A 27,655-nucleotide genomic window follows, 5' to 3' on the forward strand; every position below is an offset into this window, starting at 1 on the left:
TCAACTTGTCATGAGGACACATACAGCTTTGTCTTTTTTTTTTCTTTTGTATTTTAAACTATTTTAAAAATGAAGTTATTTGCCATGAGGCTGGTGGGAAGGGGTACTGAAGAGGGGGCACTGTGCTGTTTGTTACTTTTGGCAAGGATGTTGAAATCAGGTCTTAACGCACATAATTATGGAGTAGACTGAACTGTTCCTTGATGAGTTTTCATCAACCGTGAAGCTAAAGGCAAACTTAAAGAGAAGTGTAAATAATTCTGATTCAAGCAATGAAATAGAGACAAGCAAGTTACATGCATCTTGGAGGCCTTTTTGAGAGGTATTAGACCTATTGAATGTCTGCAGTTTTCCCTTTAGAGAGCTGCAGGTTTTTAAGCCCAGCTGTTTAACCCCTGCAATGCACAGTGACCTTTTTATTTTCCATTGCTCTTGCAGTTTTCCAGCAGTTTGAGCTCATTTGGGCTAATTACTTCAACATGGAGCTGCAAATGGAAAATGTTGCTGGTAAGTTGTTCCATTCACAGCCATTTAGTCTTGCACCACTTGCGTCAAGGTGCACTACCTGTTTTCCCCATCTCCTTAGGCTGCGAGGCTTCAGACCTTGGGGCCATTCTGCTCCCAGCGGTCACGCAGGCTCCGAGAAGAAGTGAGTGACCTTCCAGCCAGAGGACTCTGCCCAGCACACGGCGTCCGCATGCCCACCTTCCCTTTGCAGCCTGTCCTGTGCCAATACTCGGGTGAGGGACACCGTGCTACAAGGCACAGGAGACCAAGCTCCCTGACCCACCGGGGAATCTACTCTCCTTGAATCTCACTATGGAGGAATGGCAGTCACTTCAAAGCTGAGATGTCACTGAGTTTCCATCATAAACCTAAGCTGACCCTTTTCTGACCCTGTCTTCCAAAAACCATTAATTTATAAAACATCCCATCAACAGGGAAATTGGTAGGTCTGACTTGGTAATGGAGAAGAAAAAGCCCTTTCCCATGCAGATCCCAAGCTAACTTGAAAGCTGGCTTTCAAAAAACGGAGTCTGTATACTCAAATATCTAATTGTGGATTTGGACCCAACTTTGAAATGTGTCATTAAAACACAGAATCACTGATGTTTTAAACTATTATTTCTAAGCCCTTTTTAAACTAAAATGGAAAACAAAACACCATGGCAAGGCTTTCCTGCCACCAACTGCTCAATACCAAGACTTCACTAATGCGCAGTTTTGAGTTAACAGTATTACAGGTACCCTAGCCAGAGCAGTAACTTTTGGGTAATCTCAAGTGTCAAAATAGCTAGAAAATTCTTTTTATTTTCCTGGAAGCTGACAGTCTTTCTCTTTCTCCTGAAGAAACTGAATCAAAGCATAAGCAGACTTCTGTCAACAGAAAGAGCCCTCCATTCCCACCCAAAGAGTTCCCACCTAATGTTTAGTCACCTTTACTTACGGAGTTGAGGATTTCCCCCAACTGATTCTGCTTTTCCTTCCACAAGAGTTTTCTGACATCCACATGAACTCAGTCCTTCAGAACACGACTCTGTGCAAGGGTTGACACTGCTACGCAAGACGCGAAACTCGTCCCCTGGAAGCATCCGCTATCAAAGACCTCAGGAGAGCTGAAAGGGAAAAGCAGGGGGTCCAGAGCTATCGCCTTCAGCTGGTCCTGCGGAGGTCTGGAAAAACAAACACTCAATAACCTCATAAGGTCCAGGAAAAAGTCCTTAAGAGCTCTGAAAGAAACTTGTCTGAAGCCACCTCCAGTTGTCCAGGAATGCCAGGCACAAGAACATCTCGTTTAATGAAAACAAAATGTGCCAGCTCAGTGCAGGTCAAGGAAACAGAGAGCAGGAGTAAAGCAAGGGGGAAAGATTGACTTCTTGAACACATCAAACATTAGAGAGCTAGGAAACCTGGAGTCCAGACAGCACCTGTCCAGGTTCTTACCTCCATCCTCAGCATGAGAAAGGCCATTTCACTACTCGGAGAAATTGCATTTAATCAGCAGCCATACGATCTGAAATGCCTTGGTTCTAACTGTAGACCACAGAGGCTACTCTGCAGCCTTCTGTACAGTTATGCACTGTGCACAAATTAAGATGACAAATCCCCCATAAGACAAAGACTACAAACAAAACAGTGACTTCCCGGGCCTTAAGAGTCCTACATCTCAAAGTGATGAGGGCATTTAACACATCGCTTAGCACACTGGGACCAACAGAACTCTTTAAATGGCATTAGACTTAAAGCTAGCACGTCTCTATATCAATGCTTCACTTGCTCTGATCAGGAGTTTGGAGGGCTTGTCTGAAAAGCTGTATACTTCTCGCTAGCAACAACACTCTGAGATAAGGTGATTTGACATGTGTTTTCAGAACCTCATATGCAAAGACAATAAATTGGAAAAGACAGAAAGCTAGCATCTGGGCAAATGAAAAAATTGGGCATGTTGTCTGGGAAGTACTGTCTTAACCTTCCTACATACCTATATATTTGTGGGGAAAGGGGAAGAGAAATTCTTCAGATGGTTGATATTCTCAAAAGAGAAACGCTGTGTCACCCACAGTTGCAAAGTAATTTTTATTTAATCTGTGTTGCAGATGATCTCACCCTAGATTCCTCTTTATTTAGCATCTGTGTTTTTCCCAGCAGCACCAGGTGGAAACTTTTTCACCCAGGTTATTATACTTTTCAAATACTTACAAACAGCCCTCAGATGCCCACTCAGCATGGACCTGCAAGGTGAATCAATGCAAGGCGTGGGCTGTGTTTAGGCTCAGCTATAGGAGTGATGCCACAGCCAGTATCACCAGTGCTACCAGTGCCGCATGGCCACTTGGGGGACATGAAGTACATAACCCTGTTTGCCAGTCTGTGCCAAGCACATATATGGGGTTTCCCAGAGGAGTTACACGCTTTTGCTAAGTTCACACCAAAACCCAGGCAGAGAAGTTAAATCTTTGCTACGCCAGCATTTCACTTAAATCATCTACGCAAATGATTTGTTAGTGAAACTATAAGTACTTCAGACTTTCAGCCTCAAGTCTTCAGCTCCTAACTTTTTGTTTTAGTTCAGGTTAGCTGTTGGACTTTCACGTACAGGGTATGCTGAGGCCAAAGAGCTGCTTGAGGATACGAGCGTGGTTTATTCCCACTAAAATGCAAGTGTGGATGTAACACAATGGCTGAGTGGGGAGCAGTGGGACATACTCTTTACCATCTGAATACCTACACAGTCACTCCAGTTTATGCCTTTCTGTGCTTCTTTAACTACTTCCCTACAGATGGCACTGTACCACTATCCAAAATACCCCTTCAGGAAAAAACAAGCTTAAAACAACCTAGATTCATGCTGAGCCACCAAAAAGGAGTTAAGTGACCAGCAAGGTTCCTGCTTTCTCATCCAGAAGGCTTTCTGAGTAAGGACAGCAGCATCAAACAGCAAGAGAGCACAAGGCTTTGCACACGCAACCTCCTCTACCAGGATGGGATGTAGTGGGAAGATGGGTCCTAATATATACAAATCCTTGCTCCTTGTTTCCCTGAAGCATTTGATCCCTGCCACTGTTGAACATGGGATGCTGGGTTGGACAGAACTCAGCCATGATTTGTCTGGCAATTCCTATGGGAGGCAACTGAGAAACCTCACAAGAAGCCAGTGTGTGTCCGAAGATTTACAGTCAGGACTACGATGTCAGTAATTGGATGAATGCAATAAAATCTGCAGATTCCTTTTCCTCAGTCATGTGTGGTATTTCTATTACTTTCTCTGCAACTGTTTTACATCCAGTAAAAACACATTGAATAGAAAATACAGTAGCAGAACTTACCCTTTGCTCTTGGTAGGAAGAATAATTCACTGGTTTGGCACTTCCCAAGGCATGTGTGAAGGGGAAAAGCGCTTGGCTTGAACAGGCTTCTAATTATTAGCAGCAAATTCAATCTATGGCACATTTCACCAGCTGCCTCTTAATTTCATTGCCTCTCAGCTGCACAGATTTATGTGATGATTCTATGAGCATTTCATCATAGCATCCCATAACTACTGAAATCTTTTTGCTTTTAATTCACCATTCTCATTAGTGAAGGGTGAAACATTGTCCTTAGATGCACATACAGAATTTCTGCAGCTTTCCAAACAGAATAATTATGGCCAGGGCTTTTAACTGTTGAGCTCAAAACCTTTAAAGGAAAATGAATTTCAGAAAGTACTAGAGGGACCCTTAGAGATATCTCTATCTAGTTGAATATCAGAGCATCACAGGTACTTAAATACTCCTGCTGTTAGTATTGCTCTCAATATCTGCATAACAAGCAGCAGTTTCCTGAACAGTGCCTGTCTAGGCTGTGCAACAGGTTATTATAAAGTGGAAATAAGAACGTTATCTACTGAAACTACCAAAGAAAATGGGGATAAAAATGAGATTCGTATGTGGTTAGGATTAACAGAAATGCCTAAAAATTCTTCAGTTTCAGTCACCAGGAAAGAAGATATCTATCAACATTGTGTCTGCAACATCAGCACTGGCTAAACTTCTGATCCTGTACTCGGAGTAAAATGAGGGGGAAAATGCCCGCTCCACCTCCACAGCTCTGAGATCAGCCTTGATCAGAAATAACTCTGCTCAGAATTAAAAATCTACAGATCTAGTGTGGTATAAAACTAGATTTACATCCACAGATATCCTGGTAGTAACATCACAGCCTACCACTGCTTTCAAGAGGCTTTAGCAGCGCAGGTCAGGAGCCACTGCACTTAATCAAGCAATATGGCACTTACATTATGAAATACAAAAATCCATTCAAATTAAATTCCCAAAAGGCATTGTAATACAACGTTTTGCAGCACCTGGCTACCCTGCTCAGTTCTGTCTCATGAACTTCAGTTTGCCCAAATTTCATCGCAGTTCTTACAGATCAACAGAACTGGGATATTATGTGGGTTTATGCCTATACAGCAATCTAATTCACCTCACTGTAAAAAAAAAAGAAAAAACCAAACACAAACAAAAAAAAAGGGGTAATGGTTTTAAACCAGAAGATGGTAGATTTAGACTAGATATAAGGAAGAAATTTTTTACAGTGAGGGTGGTGAGGCACTGGAACAGGTTGCCCAGAGAGACTGTTGACACCCCATCCCTGGAAACATTCAAGGCCAGGTTGGATGGGGCTTTGGGCAACCTGATCTAGTTGAAGACATCCCTGGCCATGGCAGGCAGATGGGACTAGATGATCTTTGGAGGTCCTTTCCAACCCAAACTATTCTATGATTCTATGAAAAAAACCCACAACAAAAAACCCCAAAAGAAAACCAATCCAAACCAAACACAAAACAAAATGCCAAAACATTGTATTGATCTTAATTATATAGCCTTTTCATATAAAGGAATACACCTTATTAGTCGAAAGGGAATTTAGGGTTTTTTTTAGAGCACTGCATAGATACTACTACTTCCCTCTCATAATACGAGCCATTCCAGAGTTACTATACCTAATGAAAGATGACTCTGTTGAAAACCAGGAGTGTTTCCCTCTTCCCTCACTGCTTGGCTCTGGTATTTTCTATTTCACACTCTCCCTCTGCTCCCTTCAAGTACTTTCCGATGTATATTCCCAATCAATACCTTCAGGTTCTTCATAAATCCTCCAAGGATTGGGCAAGGAACAACATATGCCGTGGCTGGCTCAGAAATGTGGGCACTGATCTGAGAGCTGGTAAGATGAGCAGAACAAAGTGAACAGATAAATGATAAAATTGATGGTGCTGCCTTCACTCCAGGGGGACATGAGGTTTGGGGGGTTTCCCCCACCACCACCTTCCTCACCTCAAGCTTCCCAGAACTTGTAGGGATTTTATGGTTTGGAGACCATTTTTCATCTGCCAAACTTGATAAAACAAAGGGTTTCAAAAGTTACTGGACATAAGGTGATAAAGGATAAGATAGAAGGGGATGAGAACAGCAGATTGCCTTTTTGCAGGAAATCAGACTAAATGCTCTTATAAAGAAAGAAATCAGGTAAATTCAAAGCCTATGAAAACAAAAAAGCAACATTTTTTCAAACAACAAACACTTATATTGTGAAACCCCCAGCCCCACAGCTCTCTAACAAACAAAGCTTTATCAAGAGTCAAAAAATGGGATGGATGCCCATCTGCCAACACAGAATATCCAATAATATTAGACAGTGGTAATGCAAACAGTAATTCAAGAACCCAATACTTCAGAGTTGTATTTATCACCTATTATGGTGATCACCATAGTGAAAGGAAGAGGTAATTGTACCTCTACCTTTTACCAAGCTCTTGCACCCATTTCCGAGGGGGTTTAAGTGGTAATTATGGCAGGATATTCGCCCAGGCAGGACCCTGAGTCTCATCTCAAAATGCAAGGTTGCTGCTACCTAGGAACTTACTAGCAAGTAATAAAGGAGGAATAAGAGACAGTATTTCCCATTTCCTCTGTGGTAGGAGCGATAGGACCTTACCCTCCTTCCTCAGTCTCCTGTTATCCACTGCTCATGATCAGATCTTCCTTTTCCAATACAGCTAAACTCAATGTTGGTCAACAGCCACTTTTCAATCAAAATCATAATGCCTGAACCAAATGCTCACCAGGGAATACTAAATGAGCCTTGTCTTCCTAAGCGTTTAATCACAATTCTCACAAGTGAATAAGCAGCCAAGCATAGCTCTAATGAGGTTGTGTTTGTCTGGGAGGTTTAACTGGGTATGCAGCTCACGCCTTAAGTAAAAGAAATTAATTCCCAACTCCCCGTTTTCTAAGGTGATAACATTGCTCTAAAGACTGATTTATTTACAACTTCTATCTTACCTTCTCACATAGTAGCATGACTAGAAAGGCTATTATGTGGCATTTGCTACAGACATATTGTTTTATAACCCCTTTTATAAGCACCATCAAGCACCATCTTGCTGTGCTCTTGTTCCTGTGACTGACTGGCACGCCATTCCAGACCTGGCTGCTGTGATGATGAAGGAACATTCCCCCCCCCACTTGCAGCAGAAATACATCCATAGCCACTTTATAGCCACTTGTTCTAGTATTGCCCTTTACTTCATGCGGCTCTTCTCCCTTTCTGATCTTTATCCTTCTTATTCATTACAGATAACAAATATTTCGACTCTCAGCCTTTGTTTAGCTGGACTAAACAAGGCAAGTTTTTAAGTTCATTTAGATCAGGTCATCTGCATCCCCACAATCACGCTGGTAATCCAACAGAGCTGAACAGTTACAGCTGTCTGCGAGAGAGGCATAGTTCACAGATGGATAATATACCTGGGTAGCACTCTGGATTCCCCCATCAGACCCTGAAAGTTGCTTCTCAGGAACCGTCAAATCCTAAATCTAAGTTATTTCAGTTTATGCCAAAAAAACGTTGCTCTTTAATAGAAAGTAGGTTCTCTTGGCACTGAGTGAGTAGAGGACAACCTCCGTGCAATTAACAACTGAGTGCAAAACTGGAGAAAGCTTATTTCTTGACTAAAATCTTGGGAAGACACCAAACTTGCAGGCCAGCTTATTCCATAGGAAGGGTATGCTTTCCCTATGTGCTTGTCAGTGTCTATACACCGACTACAGCCTAAGTATGTGCCCTCCTACACCCAGTTGCAGTTGGCATTGGGATTTGCTGAACAGCAGCACCACACCAGGTTTAAGCCTAAACTCTTCTCGGAAACTGGGCTGCTTCCAAGATTTCTCTAAGTACATACTGTGTTGCAACCCTAATTCCCTCTCACCAGAAACCATACCTACCTTTCTAGTAACTTCAGAGTTCAACTGGCTCAGCTCTGATGCGTCACTGCATTTAAATCACACATTTATTTGGTTTCTGACTGCCCTACCGTGGCCGGGTGAAAGGGGAATAACACACGCTGGAGTGTGCTATTATCGCCACATCTCATACCTGCATGGTGATAGCTAGCTTCAAGCCCACCATCAGGTCATTCTAGATCTTTCCTCAATGAATTTAAGCTGACAGTTTATCACTCACTATCACAAAGTTCTTCTGCAGCTCTGTCAGATCCTGAGTTTTACTGCTCTTGATTAGAGTAACATTCTCAGCTCAGGCAAACAGGAAACTTCACTAATAACTCCTCTTCACTGAGAAAACCAATCATTTTGTCTTTACCCCTGGTTCTTAAACTAGTTACATAGCCATATGAGGATTCTCTTTATTCTGCTGCCACTTACTACTAATAATTTGTTGCTTATAAGATGCAACTTCCCTTCACAAAAGCTCTGTGAAGCCTCCCAAACACACGCCATCCATCAATGGCTCTAGCTAGTGCAGTCCTTACTTTCTTATCTGCTGGGGGTTTTGCAGTTACGCTTTAAAATCTGAAACTGAAGGGTCGTGCAGTGACAGGTGTCAATAGAGGCTATGTCATTTAATGAGAAACAAGTGGGTTGTGGGGCAACATGAGAAATTGATCACACTTTAAAATAACCATTAGAGGGGGAGATTTTTTTAAATCCAATTCCATTCCCTGATTCAGTTTGCCATACAGCCCTACAGACAGTGATATTGGCACAATTGAGTAGACAGGAATACAGGCTACTGGGGCAGGCTTCCTGTGTCACTCTTGCCATCAAGAGAGGTGTCTCAACAACAGATGGTGGTAGGATCTCTAGAGTCCAAGCATGAGACTGGGTCATGGTCAATTACCCCAACAGTAGGTGAAGTAGACTGAAAAGAGCAACTTTATTTCCCAAAAGAGTCTAGACAGACGGAGTTCAGTAGGGTTACAATTGCTTTCTCTCCAGTCCATTCCTACTGCAGTTACTTACATGTTGACTACACACATCAGCCTCAAGTCCTGAACTCCTGTGCCAAAAGCTGACGGCACCATTACAGGATATATCCTTGTATGGACATTCCAAATGTACTTGCTTGAACCTATTACAAATCATGTTGTAACTTTCAGCACACCTTTCTTGCACCCCATAAAAAAGAAACCCACGCAAGTCATCACATACCTTAGAATGTAAAGCAGCAAGTGTTTTACAGGGAGGCTCAGGAACATAATGAACGCATTTCAGCAAGGCAGCACTTTCTGAAGTAATTTTAACTAACCTTGCGTTATGCTTTTCCCTTTCAGAACACCTTAAAGATTCAAGCAGCTCATGAAGTCCAATAATGCATTTGGTATTGATCTTCTTACTCAAAAGCACTCTTACAGAATGCTTTCTGCTCTGCTACAGCTGCACTAAGACCTTCATTTTAACAGTGGGGGCTCTACAGCAGCTCTGAAAGATAGTTTTATATCACTGGAGTTTGTTTTCTTTTCCTTTTTTTGAATGAAGAATTTATCATTACTAACCGTGGGGGTTTTTTTCTTTGCAAGAACTCTCTTAATAATATTGAGAGGAGGAATAAATTAATGGCACTATGTCTGCTGAAAGGATTTACAGGTGAATACATCGTAATTCCAGCTACAGTACGTTTATGAAAATAAATTTGTTGAAGGATGTTTGCATCTCCTGACTTTTCCCTTTCCCTTTGACATCCTTTCAATTCCATCTAGAGAAAGAAACTGAACAATAGTCCTTCCCAACTGACAGGCGGCTTTGCTCACCAAATAATTAGTCTCCTTGGATCCAAAAGGGCACCTTGAAACACAAAAGCACTGCTCTCCATCTCCTTCCATCCCAAGAGGGGAGGGAGCTTCAAACAGGGCTCATATAACAGGTGGTCAACAAAACAGTGCCAATGAGAACAAGAACATTTACCTTTACATGCTGCCTTTTATAGATGTAATTTGTTGAGCTGTCAGAAAAACAAGTGTTTTAGTGAAGCTTAACAACTTCAAATTCTGTCCCAGCAGGGCTGTCAAACCACGCTTGTAGCCTGAAGATGTTACGATGACAAGTTCATGCAACTTTGCAGGAATTTCCTAATTACAGGATCCTGTTTTAAATTATCTTTAATCCGATTTTATTGGCTAATGTTTTCATTCCACTGATGGGATCTGTCATTTTCATACATCTGGGGAATATTAAAGATTTTTGGGAACCTATGCAAGCAGTTGCCTTTCACTTCCCTCCCTATTTATTCCAGATAAATAGAAGATCTAAACGGAATGGCTGGGGTTTGAAGACACAGATTTTCCTGTGAAATGGAAAAAGAGTTTTCATCACTGAATTACATCAGAGTTATTAGTTCTGCAGCATTTCCAAAACACCTAATCAGGATATCAGTGAGAAATTAATCCGGTGCTACAAGGCAGGCTTTCAGCAGTAAGCAGTCTTTATCAGCAGGTTTTCTGTGCTGTCTTCAATCATGGAAGTTGTTCCAAAGTCTTTCATTTACCAGCCTTTGTTTCACTAAAAATAAGATATAAGCATGGGACCATTTTTGCACAAAAGTTGTATTGACTCACTGTACAGGTATGTTTGAAACAACATAAGCACTTGCCACAAACCCAATGTTTTTAATGTAGACATTTCAGTAAAAAAAATTTCGAGTGTGGGATGAGTAAAACAATTCCATCTAAATCAGAATGGTGAGGGAGTCCTGACATCGCAAAAGAGCTTTGAAACAATATTACAATTCCAAAAACCAATTTTTTCCTACTAAGAGAATATCCTTGCCTAGTTAAATATACATGACTGACCACAGGAATGGGTACTTAATTGCCAATTCTGTAACATCAGTCTTATGTGTCAAAACCCCACCATGTACTTGCTCTCACTGAGTTTAATGAGATGATTACAAGACACTAGAGCATCTAAGGAAGCTATGTTCCCAGAGCTGGAAGTCCCCAGCTCCTCAGCTGGGACGCAGTGACTGACCCCTACACATTCCTACCCCATTACAAAGCAGAGCAGTATGGGTCTGCCAGCACGCAGAAGAAGGAATAGGAAAAGGACTTGAGCCCAGACATGTTGCTTTGGGTCTCACCAGGAAAGAAAAAAGCACTTGTGCTTTTGCCTCTGGGCAATTAATTTCTTTTTGTGGGCAAAATGGTTTTGAATGGGGAAGCAGCAGATAAAGAGCAAAGAAACCTGTCAGCTCTTTTCTTACAGGCAAGTCAGGAACAACACATATGAAAGCAAAGCTGCAGTCCTTATGGGCCTCCTACAGAGCATCGTCATTTATTCAATGCCCAGTGAGGAGAAACAGGGTTCTACTTAGACATCAGTTTCTCTGGAATAACTGCAACACTATGGGCTTCGCCTACAACACATTATTCTAACCCCAAGCACACCAAATTTGCAAGCCAAGACCCCAAAGGAGATGAAACAGATGGAAGGGATCCATGAGACTTCAGCATGGCTTTTTGGTTTGGGGTCTTCTAGGTATCATATCCTCAGTGTCAAGCATGAGTGTTTACAATGAGGAAAGCTAGAAGGTCTCTCTACAAGATGTAAATATGCATTAACAGAGCAAAAATATTCCTCTAAGTCCCACACTTAATAACTGCATGCTCTACAATCATTATCCAACATTGCTCTAATTCACTGAAAACCAAAACACAGAACAAGCAGGCACAACACAGTCTGAAACCGTAGTTTCCATTGTACCCTCCCACAGGAGCTCTTCCAACAGCAAAGAGGAACAAGTTAACAGAAGAGGTTGTCTAGAGAGGTCTCCTCAGAGACACAGGACAAACACTTCGGAAAGTAGCAGTGCTCTTCAGGATCATCTAAAGTGCTTCAGGTTATCACAAAAAGACGTCAGACCTTAAAATAAGGACATGTCACAAGGCATCTTGTTCCCCTTCTGCTCCACAGTTCAAGTATATGAAGATTTTTAGCAGACACCTTGTGAATTGTTACAATTTGAGATTAATGCTTTATACTATTTCACAGCTGCTTTCAGTGACTATAAAGCGGGGTTTCTGGCTTCAGCAGCTCACAAGGCATCAGCCACTATAATCAGGTTGGACCTCAGATGGGGAAATAAAGGTATGTAACTTAGAATTAAAATTCCTATTAAGAACCCCTGGAATTGAAACTCCATTTTCTTCAAGCTAAAGAAACACAGATATAACTTCTTCAGTAGAAAACTAGGTACTCTGTCATAGCAGCATAGTATTTGTTTCCAGCCTGGGTGGCATTAAAAAACCCCCAAACATCTTGATCTTTAAACCTACTGGCAAACCCCCTGGCTGTGGTTTCACATTTAGCAGCAGGGACAGGCAGGCTGAGCAGTCCTGTCCCCGTCTCCTGTGCTGGTTCTTGTCCTGACACCACCATCTGAGCATACCGGTTCAGTGCTAACACAAACCACATCTGTTTAAGGAACAAGATAACCATGCTTTACTCCTCTTGATTTCCTCTTGTGTTGTGAAACGGTGTTAGGGTTTTTTCCCAAACATACATACAATTTGTATCAAACTAGAAAGAAAGCAGACTTGAATTTACATGCAAAAGACAAAAGTATTTAAGGTTATTTTAATAACTCATGATTTAACTTAAACATTTAAAACCTATTAATCTGATAAAGTTCACCTGGACATGATTTGCATTTTAAAACTGTTCCATCAAAGAGGAGGTTTTGTCTGCAGAGAAGGAAGTGAACTTGTCTGAAGTATATGATAATCAGCTCTTGAAACTAGCAGATGCCATCATCTCACTCCTGCTCTTTTATTCATGGATGGACTTACTTTACTCTGCTTTTTCAATTCCCAGTTTAATTTAATTTGGTCATTAAAATTCAGAAATTCAAATAGCCTCTCTGTATTCCTTCATGTACCGACCTATGATGCTATGGTCATCAAAAGTTGCTTTACCACTCCAAACAAATTCTGTTTCTGAGCACTCAGCCAGTGACCTCTACAAATTCAGTCGATGACTTTAAAACTTCAGAAGGATATGTAGACTATTTAATGACTGTAGGTCTCATTAAAGACAGCTACGGCTATTTGAATATTCTAGATCACAGTCAAAAATCCTTCTCAAGTACAACATGAAAGATTCGAGTTTCAATACTTTTTTAATAATAGATATTTATGCAGTCTGCTCTGAATGCAATACAAACATTCTTTAATAAAGTAGTGCTTTATATAGAAAAATCCACTAGAACAATACCATAGGCAGGCAGCCAGCCACAGACTTGGCATCTATCTTGGCAGAGGTCAGCAACCCCGACACTGCTACATGTTGGTAAAGCTCCTTAGTTTGATCCCTCTACTCTAGAAAATCTGCCAGGTTTTTGCATAATTCCCCCTTCTCTCCCAAATATGCTGCCCTCATTCTCACTCCCTTAGTTAATTTTACGTCAGCCTCTGGGAGAAACAATGGTGAAACACCAGTGGGCCACAGCTCACTGCAATCACTGCTCCAAAGTGCCCAGCAATTAGCAGTTGGCAAAAAGCTCAGTTCTGGCACCAAATCCTTTGATTAATGTAATCTTCTAAGGTACAAGCAAAATAGTAGGTTGTCCAGGATGCTCCTCTAAGGCTTCCAACAGGTATCTCTTTGGAATTGAAAAATCCCAGTTCAAACACAACATCTTAGTTGTATGGAAGGGGTCACTTTTACACCTGCCCATCATAATTTCGATTGCAGTGCCCTAAAGCATGCTTCAACAGAAGCTTCTCCACAATGTTATCGCTGCGCAGAGCAAGGCACAAGTTAGTTACCTCACTGGAAGACTGATTCTTCTTTATCAGCCAGAAGAAAACTACTTGCTCCTCAAGGCCTGGGTGGTTTAGGCTATGCAAGGTGGAAGACAGCAATAACTCTTGCACTGAATTCATTTTTAACTTACTAAAGAAACCTTTAACCCTTCATGTAAACGTATTTAGTGTACACGCAAGATCTTGTACCACATGTGTGAGATAAGTTAAAGGTTGGAAAAAAAAAACAACCAAAAAACCCAATCCTCCAAAAACCCGAAACATGCCTCATTCAATTCCGTTGCAGAGGGGGTATTAGGCATGGCTACTCCCAGACTGACTAACATACAGATATCCACAGCCCACTTCCAAAAGAGAACAGAGGTAATGGCCACAGGTGACGTGAAGAAGGTGGCAATGATTTATGACACTTTGAAAACATCTGACTGAGTGAGAGATGAGAAGATGGCATTCAGCACCCTCGGTCTCTCTTTAGCAGAGGTTTCAGGGAACAGGACAGATGTTTACTTGTCTGACCGCTCGGAGAAGGCTGGGTCCTCTGGGTGAAAAGGAAGGACAGAAAAGGTTCAATTTTAGCCTTGCCCATCTTGAAAGTGTGTGTAATACCTGTTCTGTTAGCCTCTACTCTTAAGACTGAAATGAAGAGTCTGAGTGGGGCCAAAAGGTGGCAGAGCATTCCATGAATATGACAGCAATGGGGCAATACCCAATACTGAGATATGGCACTGACCCTTGGGAGATTTTCAGGGTCTTTTTGTTGAAAAATATTAATTTTTTTTTTCCTGCATCAAGAGGGTTGGTCACTACAGATGAGAAAACTGAACTTTTCCACAACCCCAGAGAAGCGCTGACTCAGGGAAGAGCCCTTCCCTGCTCCTGGAGGGCTGGGCAGCACATGGAGCCACATTCCCAGCAGCCAGGCAGCTTGCAGGAAGCACAGCTCTGGCTACAAAGACTGGAATGTGTAATTCCATGAGCTTTTTTGGAAATGAAGTGGGGGGTGGATATCAGTCATAGTTAAAATTCCCAAACGGATGAGCTCTACAGGATTAAAGTGACTCAAAGCTGGGTTCATACATGCAATCATAAGAAATGAAGAGGGGAATGGTCCAGCAACTAGAATGAAGGGCAGGAGTCAGGGGATCCTAGCTCTGTTCCCACTTTATCACCATCCTAGACAAGTCTCCTTTTCTCCAGATGCATGTTTTTCTGTCTATTCAATGCACCAATACCAATTTATCTTCAGAACTTCATTGAACAGCATTCACAAGCTTGTGGGTAAAGTACCAGAAAACAGAAAAGCCTTAAGTCTACACAGGTACTTGCAAGCGTATAGCCTATCCAAGGGTATTTGTTCTTGGCTAATGAATGAACGCTGTCACACTTACCACTAACAAGTTGTCACCTCCACTGCAATATTTAGCACTGGGACTCTCTCCTGGTGGACATGGCACGAAGTCAGATCAGTTATATCTCAGGGTCATTAGTAATAGAAGAGGAGAGTAAGCACAGGCAGTGTTTCTTTTGCTTTTTAAATATATTAATCTTCCAGATTTATTGATTTCAGGCAGGCCAGCAAGCTTCTCCCCCATGGCAAATGTACTCACTTCCTCCTTCCCTTTTTAAGGATTTTAAACATGCAAGACAGATCAAGGGAACATATTCCAATTAACAAGGATTTTATTATAGGTAAGTAGGAAGGTTAAATCTAAGCACTGTTCCAGTCAATTAAATACTATTATTAGAGATCCTCACACACTAAGTTCTTGAAAGGTTCAACTGTGTAAGGTACAGAGTAAAAAAGTGAATCGCTCAGCACCTCACAGGACCATAGGGCAGCTTACAAAATTGTGGCTGTGAAGATCTGCAAATGAGTTAGGGAAAGCTGTATCCCTACCGGAATCACCATTCATTTTAATCAGCTGAGCACTGTAATAAGATTAGAGGTGATTGGGTTGAGTAGTGGGATTAAACCCATCCACTAATCCCCAGAATTTACTATTCACAGCTCAAATGCATTAGCCCTTCAGAGCAGAATGGGCTCCATCCTCCTCCTGAAAGATGCCACAGTCAGAAGTGGTTTGAGATATTTGGTAAAGGAAAGCAATCTTTAACATTGTTAAATGAACATCATTGATTCCTGTCTGCAGAGCATGTGTCACAGCTCAGTGGCCCAAGCGGGCTGTTCCTAGCAAACAGCCCCATCCTACCAGGACACTGTCTCCAACCTCTCAAAACTAAACCAGAACAGGCTGTTCTTGAGAGGGAAACCTGTCCATACAGGAAAATTACAAAAACTGTCAGAAACAGGTCATGGATATTTGTTCCTGTGCAATTTTTTTTGACCCACATGTTTAAAGATTTCTTGAAGGACGAGGGTAAAAACAGAAAAACAGGGGAGCATTCAGGAAAATTTGCTGCAGTCTCTGAAGAAGGAGGTGACAAGGTACCATCTACAGTAGCAAGCTATCCAAAATAATTCTGTGTTACAGCATGGCAATAGGTAGATAAGAAATACCAGAACTCAAAGAACCAGTAGGAAGACTTCTATCTAGGGATGTAGAAATATTTTACAAACATAAGAACTTGTATTTTTGAGATGGAGAAGAGTGAATGGTTACGTGATCAGTGAACCAGCAAAAAGTGATGAGATAAAATAGCTATGAAGAACACCTTCAGGCTGTTCCTCTACTTAAAGTCCCTTCCAGTTACTTCACTAAACTATTTATGCCAACATATATCCTTCCCCCTGGCCCATCCCCTTCCTGAATAGGAAAAGGTTTAGCATCTTTTTGGGATGCCATCCGAGCACATATTTCCTATAGGCAATCACTCACTCTCTATTCCCTCTCTAATGAGCCAGTAGTTATCAAGCTATGGACTCATTTCTGTGGTCATTTCACGGACTGAATTTTCTTCAATTCTCCAATTATAAATATTCACTGTATTTTCAAAATACCAGAGTACCTCAGACTCCCTGGAGCAGAGGAATCATGCAGGATCCCTCAAAATAGCTGTTTATATTTTTGCAACTAGACTAGCAGGAAGAAAAAAAAGTCTGAAGATCACAGAGAAATAAAGCTGATTAAAAAAAACCCCTACCCCTCTAACATGATCAAAAAGATCTCCAGAGGGACAGTTGCGTACACCGGCATTCTGCATTGCCCAATTCCCTTAATTTTCTTGGAACACTGCGCTCCTTTTTTGGCCTGAACCACAGAGTCCCAAGAAGGCTAAGACAACAGGCCACTAACAGAACAGGTACGAAACATTTCCAAGAAACCCATTTGGTCTGCTGTTGACCTTTCAACAACACAATCTTCTCTTAATGCAATCAACTTTCATTTGGCTGGTGGATTGAGTGGTGACCACTGACCTAAGGGCCTTTCTAAGGACATCAACAGAATTTGAAATTTCAGGAACTGGCAGAGCTCTTGCCTCTGCGTGAGTCACTGAGGCTGAAGGATGCAGTTTGGTCTGGGGCTGCTCTGTGCTCTGAAGACTAGGAGAGCAGGGCCTCTAACACAGCTATTTCTGAGACGTATCAGAAAATGCAATTAGCAAGCAGGCTTTTTCCCTTAAGTCAAAGGTTTATCTTAACTGTTAAAGGTGCCTCCAACTTTGCATTTACTGAAAGCTCATAGAAAAAAAGAGAGACATTGAGTATAAGCATCTTCCCTAAAGCCATGTAAGACAGGGTCAGAACCCAACTACAGAGACCAGCCAAATCCAGCCCTGGGCAAAAGCACAGAGCCCACCACATCCAGAGGAGGGCACGGCTCACTCAAACATACACTCTTGCATACAGCAAGCCTAATGAGGTAGGAATTAAAAATATGACGAATTATCACATTGTACAGTTGCAAAGACTGTCACAGGTCAGCTACTCAATACCACAGAGAAATGGAAACTGCTAACCTTAGAGTATAAGGTGCTGTTCACATCAATTATTTATTCCAGGGAGGTTGATGATGGCAGATTCATTCAGATTCAACAGATCAAGCCTTGAGGCACAACGCTCTCCACATTCCACACAGTTGCCATTGATGGCCCTTCATACCTTTTCAGGACATTTCAAAACTCTCATTCAAATGCATATTGTGTGTTTTACTGATATTTTACCTTCACAACCCCTGGCCTATGCTTCCAGCCCATCTTTCCATGCATGCAAAATCTCAGCACCAGGAATCTGTCACTCCAGAGAGTGCAATGTCTGCCCTATCAGAGATGGGGTCCAGATTTGGCACCCTGCATGCCTGAGCACAAGAGGATCACGGAGCAGTCAGCCTGTGACTTCAGTAGGTCCTTCAGATTCTCAGCATTTTCACTCTCTGGTCAGCAGTGTTTGCTCAGACATACTAAGTCAACGGTGAGTGGAATTTTTATTTATTCATTTATTTATTAAGAAGGCTTTTCAAATTGCATCTCTAACATTTAAAAATTTCTTTCCTTTTCAGCTAGTCCAAGACCTGCCTTATGTTGCTACCTGTGCTGTTTATCTCCTGTATCTCATTCAGGCTGAACAGTGATTTGGTTTTTGCATGACAAAAACAAATGGCACTTGATAAAACAGAGGACCCTTGACAGTGAGGATAATTACCACTTTGCAATTTGGAAAGTGCAGCACCAAAACCATGTAACCTAATTCCAGGCCAGGATGCTTTGAGGAGAGAGTCGGGAGTCCATTCCAACCTTTCTCAGCTAACCATAATACTATACAAAGCAATTAGTTGGAAACTAACAGACAATCAGCATTTAAAAAACAAACAAACAAACAAACTCTTCTTTGCAATAAAGTTACTCTAATGTCACTTGTACACCAACCTCCCTTCCCACAGGTAGCAGGCAGGCAGCCCAGACAGGCACCTCTCATGTTTGCACCTTCTGGGACATGGCAGCACTCCCAAGCCATGGGTACCCATTTGCCATGGAAAGAAGCTGTCTCCTCTTTTTGCTCCCTTCTGGAGCAGAAGGGATTCAGCAAATTGGGCACATCTGCATTCAGTGGCTTGTGGGTCCTGGCCAGACAGCCATGAACCTTAAGGCAACAGCAAGCACAGGAATTTCTTTCCACCCCTCTCTCCTGTTACACTGTTTTTATTTCTCTTTCAGCTCTCCCTCCCTGAAAGCTGCCCACTGATCAAACCAGAGCAGGGGCTGCGGTTTGCAGCCACAACTTACAACTTACTAATACAGGAGCCAGGGAAAGAAGGTTTTGGCCACTAGTTCTGTGTCAGCACATGCCTGATGGCTAGCTCTAATGTCACCAAGGCAGCAGGGACAAGGAGCGAGCAGCCTCCCAAGACAACCAGTCTGCTCTCACCATGCTATCCCTACCTCTTGAGGTGTCCTGTGCTCCTCCAGCACAAGAAAGATCACTCACAGACAGCACAAACTCTTTTGGAGATTTTGCACACTGAAATCCTGGCTGGTTCAGATGATCCACACCAGAAGGGAGCTCGCAGCAGGAGATGCTTCTTCCTTGAATACACAACACCAAGCCCGTTACGTGGAAAACAGCTGCTGTCAAATGGTACTGCTCATCAAGAGTTAGAAATACCACAGGCAATTATAGGAGAAATTAAGTTACTATAGGTATTTCTAGTCATTATTTTTAAATTCTGGTGCTGTAGAACATGGCTGAAGCCCCTAACCTGGGACTGTGATCTTTCTGAGATCTCCAGCTTTTTTCTCCTCCACCCAGGAAGGTTTCTATGCAGTTGGCCACACAGCAAGTGCAGCAGGACTCCTCCCCTGCAGCATCACACAGCCTTGCTCACCAGCTGGATCACAGCTGCATTGGGCAGGGAGGGGGTGAAGGGAGTGTCATTTCAAATTCATTGATTACTCAAAGTATACAAGGTTTCAGTTTTTTAACCACCACAGTTACAGCTTCAGAGCATGAGTTTTTCTGCCTGTCACACTGTTATCAGTACTGTGTAGCACAAAGGCACAGGGAGACAGGCAGATACAGAAAGGAACAAGCTAACAAGACAGAAGCAAGGCAATGGCCAACGGGAAAATACCAAAACGGGAGTACATTAGAGGGAAGGGTTAGAGAATAGAAAATGCAAGGAAAAATGGAAGGTGGAGGAGGAGTTAGGCAGGAAAGAGATGGGAACAAGACCCCCAGAAGGGAAAGTCTGCAAAAAGCCATCTGATATTAACAGCAAAATTTAAGAGCTGCTGCAGCTCCTGCGGGCAGTTTTCTGCTCAAGAGTTCATTACTTATCCCAAGCTTATTTAGCAGAAGTGAAGCACAGCCATAACCCCAGCACAGTTCTAGACAGCAAAGCAAATCCAAATTTCTTCCAGAGGGACACTAAATTTGCTAGAGAATTTCCGCTCCCCACCCCCCCCCCCCCAAGATGAGCTAGCACTGAGGTCAGATCCTCCCCTCATAAAGTTAACAAGCTCCAGCAATCCCAGGTCCTCCCCCTCAAACAGAGTTCCTCTCTCCAGAGGAGGGGAGGAACCAGACAAGGCATGCATTCATCCCAGCCTACTTCTAACCTACTTCTCCTGGAAATGGAATGACCAGAATGAGGAGTTTGGTCATAGTCCAATCTATATTTTTTTGCAAAGCTAGTCAGTAAAGCCAGTCTGCTTTACCAAAACATCATACATGCAAGACTTGAGGCACAGTGAAGCCAGGCTAGATGCCACCTGAGATTCAGAGGCTAGTTTGGTAATGTATACACAACCGTGCATGCAAAACGAGGAGAGCAGAGACGTTTGCTGACACTGAAAGGTGTCCCTTGCACTGCACGTTTAGCCCAGACAGGCCATATGCACGGGCATCCCTGCACTGGTGTGTAGGAGGGAAGGAGGTTTGCTATGCTATCATCTCCAGCTATCAGCACACTCCGAATGGGACAAGCGAGACCACCTGTTGGCTCCATACAAGACACCAGGCTGTCCTGGCACCATCCTTCCTCCCAGCCACGAGAGACTGCAGAGAGGAGGTAAGTAGAGCCAGAGGGCAGCTGAGCAGGGAGAGGCAGAAGGCACCAGCAATTCAGAGAGCTTCACAGTTTTAATTCTACTTTAATTGAACACAGTGTTCTCATCTTTGCTTGTCTGCTCTCTCTTCTCATATCATCAATCCTTCTGGCCCTCCACCATCCCTAATTTCGATAACCATTGCTCCAAAAAGCCTCCTCACAGCTATGGTGTCAGATATTACTGCCCTCTCCCTAGCCCACTGAGATTGTACCCTGGGGAGCCAAGGTAGGTCATCACCCTGTGCGATGTACCTTTATAGCATGAGACCTTTTTCTAGGGCAACTAACCCATGCTGCTGTAATAAATATGTCAAAGGTGCCCTCACAGGCAGCTTAGGCTCTTGATCTCAGCAATCTCTCTGGTATGGCTCTCCAATGCCAGCTAGCGAACCCAGCAATAGCAGAACAAGTACACATGTTGAATCAGGGGAGCTCTCAATTGCCTGAGAACAAGAACATGCACCTGGATAGGTACTGTGGTCTGATGCTTCCTCAGAAACAGCTCAAGAGATAACAGAACTTACCTGGTCCAAGGCAAGTTTTCCCACTGAAACATAACCTATCTTGTGCAGGGTCCAAGCATCATCTTTCCCTTAACATGCACTCTGAGACCTCCCCATTCTGGTTTCAGTGCCCATGTCCCTCCGACACTAAAAGAAGTTTAAATACTTAATGTTGCAGTAGCTGCCAGAGGATGAAATAACATCCTGACAGCAGAATTACTACAAAGAACACATTCAAAATCCACAGAGAACGCAAAGGTTGCTCAACAGAGGTCAAAGTACTCTGGGATCACCCATATCATTCAGGGACAATGCTAGAGAAGGTGAGCCATAAAAGCACAAAGAGTGTAGTATAATTAAAAAAAAAAGTATGCAGACATCTAGAACAGACAGGAATAGGCTACTGTTTCTTCAGAAAACCTAGATAAAACAGTGTTAACTTTCAACAGATAGAAAGAGGAGACACCATTTAGGTTGCCCTGACTACAATGTACCCTGGATAAAAACGCACAGCAGAAATGGTCAACAAGAGCTTGCTTTGGTTTCAAAGCTATCAACCATCACCCTGAAAAATGTAGGATGGTGCCCAGCAAAGCAAGAGACCAATACACCTGATAACACCCACAGAAAGTTTATTCCCAACTCCTCCAGGCAAGGGACAAGCCCTACAGCACCATACTCCCAGTCACAGATCCTATATGCAGACTGGAGGTATCCATTAGGCACGTGCAAAGAGCACGTCTAAAGCAGAAAACAGGCTACAGCACAGAGACAACTCAACCCAGGACAGATCTGCAAGACCCTGCAGCTTATTAGCCTAAGTACAGCAGCAGATTAACACAAGTAGATTGGATGTGCTAGCTTCAGGCCCAAGGCAGTCACAAAAATCTCTGCACTGTGCTCTCCTGTATTTTGGGTTTTTAAGATTAGCCCAAGGAATGTCAGCTCAGTGCCCTCTGTAACTGCTGGTATAAAATTATCCCATCTTCTGTCAAATAATACATACCTAAACCGTGTTATAGGTTGTGTCATACTCCTTTCAACTATGGTCTTATATCCATGGTCTACATGTTTTAAGACAAGTAATGAAGTCCTCCAGGAAAATAATGAAAAGAAATCATGGCTAAGCAGGGAGAAGCATTTTTAAATTAATGCACACCGTTAACTAACACTGATATTAAAAGGCATAGGAAAAAAAGGAGGGGGAAAGAAATGAGTGAAAAGGGAGATAGTACTTACCTTCTTTTCAGAAAAGAAATGCTAATTTAGTAAGCGGGAGAGGTGAGGAGAAATTCAGCCAGACAAGCCAGGGTGATGGAGTAACCGCAGGTGGACTGAACCAGTACAACAGGCACTGTTTACCTAAGATACTAAAACTACTCACTTTTGGGTATTTGTTTAAAGCACAGCTTAGAATTATTTCTAAGATAACATTTTTCCCACGTTCAGTGGGAATGCATAAAGAAGCAGGCACTATACAAGCTGCAGGCTGAACCTATCTTGAGCCAAGACAGCTCTGTCACTTTATATTATCTCCAAATTCTGCCTTCCTAAATGCTTTTCTAAAAGTAGTCCTATTTCTCTGGTGTTTTTAAAATAAAGCATGTTGTAATTATGGTTACAGAAACAACATCTGTGATGCAAAGCATTAAGCTGATCTAACTAGAGCATCATCAGGTAAACTATTCTCTCACTCCCTCAACTACGTTAACAGCCTTCCTACCTTCTGAGTTTATTAAGATGTTAACAAATCTTGTTTATTGTATCCCTGAGAAGAGAGATATAGTTTTCAGAAGAGATTCCTCACGGGGGAAAATATGCATCACTGACAAATAGAAGAGACCAGCTTAGTACAAAAACCACCCACCTCTTTTATATCTGCCTCTACCTGAGGTCTACAATGACAGAGACAAATGATCTAATCAGGCAAACATGATACCATTTCCATCTTCTCACTGATCTCATCCCTTGAGCATCCTCACCTCCCAGTGCTGTTCAAAACTTCCCTAATTAACCTGTTCCATTGCTCTGTCATTACTTTTTCCTAATATGTAGCCTGAATCTTCATGGATGACATTTAAGACTTTTATTGCCTGCCTTAGAAAGGGAAATACATTGACATCCCATTCCTCTAGCACGGTTATTTCAGGGTGCAGTCTGCGATTTAAAGCTTTCTTGGCAGCTTCAGGCCTCCACTATACTCTGTTCCTTATTTTGTCTTGGACACAGTGTTGTTCTGTACTGTCAAACAATCTTCACAGTACAACCTAATACAGTGAGGGGAAAAAAAAACAAAAAAGAAGAAGATTCAAACAACCAGGTAAGAAGAGGAAACAAGAACCTGACAGAAGCAGCCAATTCCTGTGGTCAGCTGGTGAGTCACAGTTTTACTGATTCAGTTTCTCACTGATCATATGCTCGCGCTGTACCATCAGGATAAGCAGTTTGAATGAATAAGCACTTCCAGATTCATGCTGGCTTCTGCAGGTCTATAGAAGTCAGCAACATGGAAAAAGTAGCAAAGAAAGCATTGTTCATGCTCTTTTTCATGATAAGGAATCTGAACTGATAGCAAGGTCAAAACAATCAAGGAGGTAAATAGCCACGTGCACTGAAGCTGTGGATGAGAATGTCTTGGCACAGGACATCGTGGGTGATAAAATGAGTTAAGAGTAAAACTAGATAGATTCAAGGAAAAGAAATCAACTGAAGGCTGCTAAATACAAGGATGCTGCTTTTGCTTCAGGCACGTCTGGAGCTACAGGTACCTGGAGGTAGAGAAGGTGTGGTATGGATGTACTACTATATGCAGACCCTGCTCTTTTATTCTCAAGACTTCTGTTCTCCGCCACTGCCAGAAACAGGACCCGAGCTGGGCTCCTGCTCTGACCCAGGGCAGCCATTCCACACGCCACAGGACCTGGGAACATCGCAGCAGGGCAAACATGTTAAAATGCATCTTTGACTGGATCCAGCTTCATCCAGCCACCCAGACTTATTAACCTGGTGCTAGTGGTGCCAAAGAGGGAGAAGAGTTCTGGGAGAAGAGCTGGTCCCAGAGGTACAGAAGAGCACTTGTGCTTCAGGAGTGGGTCAGCTACAGAGCAGGTGGGAACTGCCAGTTCACACTCAGCCATTCAGCCAGATCCAAAGAAAACATTGCAACCCCTGGGCTACTGCTATCCTCCCCTCCATCATTACTGCCAGATCCGTCATCCTGGTTTTGAAAATCCTTTCCAATAAGGTTGGGAAATGTGATTTCAGCCTATTCTCATGTAAAAACCACCCAGACAGTTACCCTAAGCTCAGTGCAGAATTACAGTCATACCTAACCAGGCTTAAGAAATAGTCTGTGTCCCCACATGAAAATGATGAGCACGTGTTCTTAAATCAGGCAGGTATTAGAAATGCGTTACAACAGGCATCCTTCCTAGAAACAGGCATGTAAAGCTCTGGAGACAGAACAGTGCTACTTAAAAGGGGGAAAACCCTTTCAATCAGTTGAAGATTCACTGCTCTTTAAATAGGAACAGGATATAATCTAATCTTGCCTGCTGACAGAAGACAAACGTAGACTTCCATCTTAAAACCAACTGTTTTTAAGAATAACTGTCATGGTTGCCACAGAACACGGCTCTCCTGGAAGTTACACAATTAGAGCCATTGGAAATTCAGGACGAACAAACGACAGGAACAGTTTAACACCAGCAGAGGGTTTTATCTTGCTCATCAGCGAGATTGAATTCTTTGTGCTTCGAGCTGGTCAGATGCAGACCAAGAGCTCCTAATGCAGGGTACGGCCATTCCGACTGCAGCAACAACAGCAAGGATACCTCTGCCCAAATCACCAAGTTTTCTGACAGCTGCACTTATTAACACGCTGAAAATGGCTGAAGGCAGCTTTTATTTTCAAAGGTAGATAAAGGAAGGAGAGAGAGAGAAGGAGGAGATATCCATGATCAAAGAATACAGTTAGGAAACTGGCAGCAGTAATTATACCCAGCATGAGATATGTCATGTTGGAGTGCTCCCATATTATCCAAAACACAACGTAAAGAGCAATAACAGGTTCCCCAAGAGACAGTATGCAGCTAAACTTCAGGGTTAGAAGTTGTGGCAGCTTCCTCTTGAAACAGGTGTGACAGTACATGTGCTAACAGTATCTTGAAACCCCCACCAGTAAGGAAGACCAAGAAGTGTATAGCAGCAGCAGCAGTGTAAGACATCTAGCTGGCGCAGAGGTTAAAAAAAAAAAAAGGAAAAAAGGCTAACATAACACTGTGCTGGGAACTTGCAGGGAGACTCGTAGTGGTTTATACGTGATACAAGCTACTTACAACATCATTCTACTAAGTCTATCAACGAGGCTAATGTACACATTGACAGAAGGGCGATTGCACAAAGCAGCAGCACAGCATTGGCCTTTCCCATGCTTACCAAACACTGTTGACATTAAGTCACTGGCATCTCTGTCCTTAAGTTGCCCCTTCTGGTTATTTTCTTGCCCCTTTCCTGTTCACAACACCTGATTTGCAGAAAGCTAACCCAGAAATAAGTTAATAGCTTGCTCTGGGTTTAATATCTTGAACTTACTCGTGGTGGGTGAGAATGGACAAAGTGGGATCCTGCAGGGACAAGGTAGGGCTCTGGCAGGACCACCTCCCCTTGCCTTACAGTTTTGATCATTCTGAGAACTGGTGGCCTGAGTCCTGACACTCCCCTAGGAGCTCCCCAACAGAACAGCCACACCAGGTCAAATCAAAAGAGGTCCACCTAGCCCAGCACACTCTTCACAGCAACGGTCAAGAGGTAACACCAAGGGATTGGTATGTCTTTCCTCTTACTGATATTTCCCAGAAACTTGGAGACTTTCCTAGGAAAAGGAAGCTTCATCCTTGTGAAGCAGGTACCGTGGAAGAATTCTGCTCCTTCAGAAGGCTCTGCAACTGAAGATCTTGCCCCAGCCTTCTTTGTGCCAGTTTGGCCAGCTGACTCTTCACTCCTCCCTCATCACAGCTTACCATCTTGCTTTAGTACACTTGGAACAGCTTTCCCCGAGGCAGTGGGCCTGAACATTTAACAAAGCATTTTGTACACTTGGTCAGCACCTTGAACACTATGTCCAGATTGAAGTATTTTATAAGAGTGTAAATACACCTGTTGCCTTTGAATACCGAGCAGGGTAGGCTATGCATACAAAGCAAACAGAACTAGTAAATCAAATGTCTACAGGTTTAAAGATCAAGTAAATAGAACCATATATTTTCACTCATAATTCCAGTTCCCAGGCTACCCCAACTCTGCCTGTACTACTTGCAGCACTAGCACAAGATTGCAAGCACCAAGTTATCTAAAAGGAGCATGTGCTGCTTATTTTGCTCTTAATTTTAAGCAGATTCTGAATAGATTTTGAGAGAACATTAGTCACTTGCCTTGATCCTGCACAAAACAACAGGTTTTTGATGGCAAAACAGAATGGGGACAGGTTCTGCTGAAAGAGACTCAATTCAAATTTGAAGGTACCATTAGATTAACAAGCAGGTATTGCCACGGGAACCCTGACGAGTTTGCCACAGCTTTCAGAGAAAAAAATGGCACGCTCTGAAGAAAGTTACCCTGTAACTGAAAAAGAAATACACTGCTGCTTAGGATGTTTGTGACTCATATATAGGCTCCACTTTTGCATCAGGTTTATTACACTAACTAATCCATTAAAATGTCCATTTATTTTTAACAAATCCGGTTATCATTAATGTCACTTTTTTTATTCGATGCTTTCCATCATCTGCCCTTCATATCTGGGCTACTTTAGCCAGTACATATATAAAAGTATGTAACAGAGTTTCAAGCATCTCACCTGCCCTGGGATCCTGTTTAGTTTTACAAAATAGACTTCCCTGCTGTGCAAGAAAAGTCTAAAGTCTGAGCTAAGTAACAAGGGCCCCACTTCAAACAAAGTTACCGTGTTCATATGAGGGTTGTTAAAATGCACAGACATGAAGATCCAAATCACCCACACTAGACTACTCAAACTGGTAGTTAAATGGAGTACTTGCATAGCACCATCATTATTCACATCATGCACGTGGCTTGCTTCACAACAGGCTCGTTTTAAGCACCAGAACCGCAATTTTTTTATCCGATACATCCAAAAAGTGAAAATGTGCCTAAATACATTTAGTATTCTGTTTCTCATAACAGGCAATAACAAAATTTACAGTAGTAGTTATGAGTTGAACAAGTTTCTTCTATTAAGAAGTAATCAAGTACATTCAGGTAAACAGCATCCTGAAGACCAGTCCACACCCATGCATCCTACTACAACCTCCTCTGATTTGCAAACCTGTTTTCTCATTAGCCCAATAAAGGCCTCTCTAAAGAAGAGAATTGGGGGGGGGGGGGGGGGGGGGGGGGGAACAAACCACAAAAAAATTTTAAAAGCCCCAAATGACAAAAGCCCAAACGCCTGCCTATTGCAGATTTTCAAACATGCAAAGAGTCACTATAGTACTGTAAGATTTTTTTGTACAAACATGCATTGGACT

The 27,655-nt window shown here is 42.5% G+C and overlaps 2 protein-coding genes across 4 annotated transcripts in view; one reads left to right on the plus strand and one right to left on the minus strand.

Moving 5' to 3' along the window:
- ATP5MK (ATP synthase membrane subunit k) overlaps positions 1 to 27,655 on the plus strand; it is a 236,409-nt gene that overhangs the window by 181,989 nt on the left and 26,765 nt on the right. The gene's annotated exons all lie outside the window — the stretch shown is intronic.
- CNNM2 (cyclin and CBS domain divalent metal cation transport mediator 2) overlaps positions 1 to 27,655 on the minus strand; it is a 121,574-nt gene that overhangs the window by 48,409 nt on the left and 45,510 nt on the right. The gene's annotated exons all lie outside the window — the stretch shown is intronic.

The sequence above is a fragment of the Balearica regulorum genome, chromosome 7 (assembly GCF_011004875.1).
Source record: "Balearica regulorum gibbericeps isolate bBalReg1 chromosome 7, bBalReg1.pri, whole genome shotgun sequence".
Lineage (NCBI taxonomy): Eukaryota > Metazoa > Chordata > Aves > Gruiformes > Gruidae > Balearica > Balearica regulorum.